Raw genomic sequence first — 3203 nt, 5'->3', positions numbered from 1 at the left:
GTTCGGGCTAGAGTTCCCTTTTGTCTCATCTGTGGCTCTTACATTTAGACCCAGCGAGGGATAGATCCTATTAGTGTTTGCAGCCAGTCAGCGACTGTCTGGAGAACTGCAGTTCTGTCAGCAGACACAGGCTGCAGGGTCTTCCATCCTAGAATGCAATGCAGGCAGCTCAAGGGCAAGCTTTGAAGTTCCTAAGCTCGAAGTTCAAATTTGTATGATATATGTTAAGTTCTCTCTTTGCCACCCCTTCTTCCTCTCAGATATCTATGCCTTTATAATCTTATTTTTACCACTACTATCTTTGAGTGTGGCAGCTAAGAAAAACAGGAATAAATCACTGGTGCAGACAAGGCATTGGTTTCTGAATGGTTATTTTAATGGCCGTAAAACAGCTTCTACCTGCATTTAGCCTATGTTCAAGAGAGTAAAATCCATTGGAACTATGTTTATCATGAGACAGTGTTGCATTTATTTTGTATTTAACATAATGAGACGTGATTATTTTTCTAAGCAACTGAAAAAGTCTAGTTCAGTCAACCCTCCAAATCAAACATGGCCTTTTCCTACCTAAATCACTACAAGAAAAAAGTTTGTTTATGTCATTTCCCTTAAGTAAATTATACTTGACGAATGACACAAATGCATGTTTAGAAAGGAAAATATTCCACATTTTCAGTGGTAAGGAAGGAGTCTAGGTTACTGCCTGGAAAATTATCTTTTTTGTTAGCTCTTATCTCCTTAACAAGTAATTCATAAATCATGATTGACTGATTAATTAGCATACTTCCATCATACAATTTCAGTTCATGAATAAGAAATAGTAATTTTATTTGTGAATATGAATCCTAGAAATTCCCCATAAAAGCTCTTGATCATACAAAGAAAGTCAGTGTTTAGTAACTAACATATATGAATTTAAGTAACTTTTATATATCCTCAGAGAATTTGAGTTTTTATTTTCCTGAGCATACCACTGGCTTCAATTTCAAACACTCTTTTTTATTCTTCTATCTCTCGTCCCAGTAGTATCAATTCTGTTTGTTTTAAATTAGGCTGAAAAGTTTAAGAATAAAGCACTGTAAGTCCCAACAAATAGACCCTGTATAATGCCTATAGCAGAGATTAAGGTGAGGGTAACATCAGACCCATTTCCACAGGTGTCTTTCGAGAAAGAAGAGGTGTCACAGCTACATAAAAGACAAGGGATTCACAGTTTTAATGTAAGGTTTAGGAACTGGATTCTAAAATCCTATTTTTATATCTATGATGGGGGAAAATAAAGCTGCTGCAAAAACTGCCAACTCAAATGCAAATTAGATGCAGTCACACCACACCAGTTTTGAGCTGAATAACTCTGTATATCTGTAAGTTTTAAAATGTTTAATTATTCAGTTTTTCTAAGTTTAAAACTATACACAGCTCAAAGCCCATGGGGCACAATGGCTAGCAAATGGTGACTCCAGGTGAGAGTTGTGTACATGGCGTGCTCAGGTGCGTTCACCATACTACCATTTTATTTATTTTTATAAATCGTTATTAAATTTATTGGTACATTTTAGGTTTGCAAAATTTCAAAGAAAAATGAAAAAACTATGTCATATGCACAAAGTATATGTTATGAAATAGCACTGATTACAGGGTAAAAGAAAAAAATCTATTGGCCAGGGATTTAGCTCAGTGGTTCTGCCGCCCGCCTCATAAGCCTGAAGTCCTGAGTTCGATCGCCAGTACCCCCCAAAAAATCTATCTTATAGGTAAAAACGTTTCTGTTAAAGGAAAAATGGGAGAGCTATTGAATGTGCACTAAAGGAAAAATCTGTTTTAAAAGCCAGCAGACCCTTCTCCCACCCGGAGCTGCCATCTCTCCAGCACCAGGAAGGTAGCCACATGGGTGCCCCTGAACCCCCATAACTCCCCTTAACACCCCTCTCCATGCACTCTCAGACCTCCTGATTGTGCCAGTCTTTGGACCCACTCTACAGAGGCAGAGGTTGTCATAAAGGGTATTTTTCTGAGTTCCCAACTTTGAACATCTTTGAAGAAAGGGCGTGGGAAACCTGTAGTAGAATGGTGTGGAGTTTAACCGTTCAGAAGGTTGGAGAACTCAATCAGGGCCTTTCAGCCCAAGGTCAGTCTGCGTCATGGGGTTTAGCCATCAGCTGAGATCAGGGGTCTTGCATCCTAGCTCTGTCTAAGCCATTAAATGGTAAATATACTATACTGAAAAGTTTGTTCACTGCAGACATGTTCTGGATTGCTTCTTGATTTCAATTTAACTCAAATGGTTTAAGGGTGATAGACTAGTGACTACCACAGGTGGTCAGTTTCCAAGTTGTGCTTGATTATAATGTGTTACTGATTGTATTAGTTGGGATAAAGGATTGTAGTTGATTTGATGAGCTGTTTTTGATGAGCTGTTTTCTCTGATGTTATGAAGATGAGAATGTCTGTGGGTTGTTAGAGACCCAGAAGCTAGGGCGCACCTATATCAGGAAGATTTGGTGATAACCCAGAGATTAAACCAAGGACAGCCAGACAACAAAAATAAAAATGAGAAAACACTTAAGCAAGACACAAAGACAGACTTCCAGTTCACCAATGGCAAACAGTAGGGCAAATGAGGATGAAAAGCCCGACAGTGAGCCACCAGGACACCCTGAACTCAAAGCACAGGAAGTAACAAAACAGATCAATCAGGCTCTAGAAAAATTCAAAACAGAAATAATTTCCCAGATAACCATAGAGATGGTGAGCAAAATGGAAGTCGTGATTCGAGACTCTAGAGCAGAAACTGACAAAAAAGTAGATGAGCTCAGGACCATGAAGGCCCAGCATAAGAAAGAAATGGAAAAAATAAATGCCCAACATAGGAGAGAAATGGAATCCATAAAACAGATTCAAACAGATATCCAGGAGATTAAACACTCTATTGAAAGTGTACGCAACAGAATAAAAGAATGCGAAGATAGGCTCTCAGATATAGAAGATAAGATTGCAGTTAGTGACCGTGAAGAGAGAGGTCTCTTAAAAACAGTAGGGGATCATGAGAAATCGATCCAACAACTCCTAGATGATGCAAAGAAGAATAACATAAGACTGATAGGAATCCATGAAGTAGCAGGAGAAAATACAAATGACTTAAAAAAGCTGTTCACAGAATTAATGACAGAAAACTTCCCAAACAGAAGGGAAGAATTAGACAT

The sequence above is a fragment of the Fukomys damarensis genome, unplaced genomic scaffold, assembly GCF_012274545.1.
Source record: "Fukomys damarensis isolate Sample0158 unplaced genomic scaffold, DMR_v1.0_HiC HiC_scaffold_31, whole genome shotgun sequence".
Classification (NCBI taxonomy): domain Eukaryota; kingdom Metazoa; phylum Chordata; class Mammalia; order Rodentia; family Bathyergidae; genus Fukomys; species Fukomys damarensis.
This window is presented reverse-complemented; position numbering follows the sequence as displayed.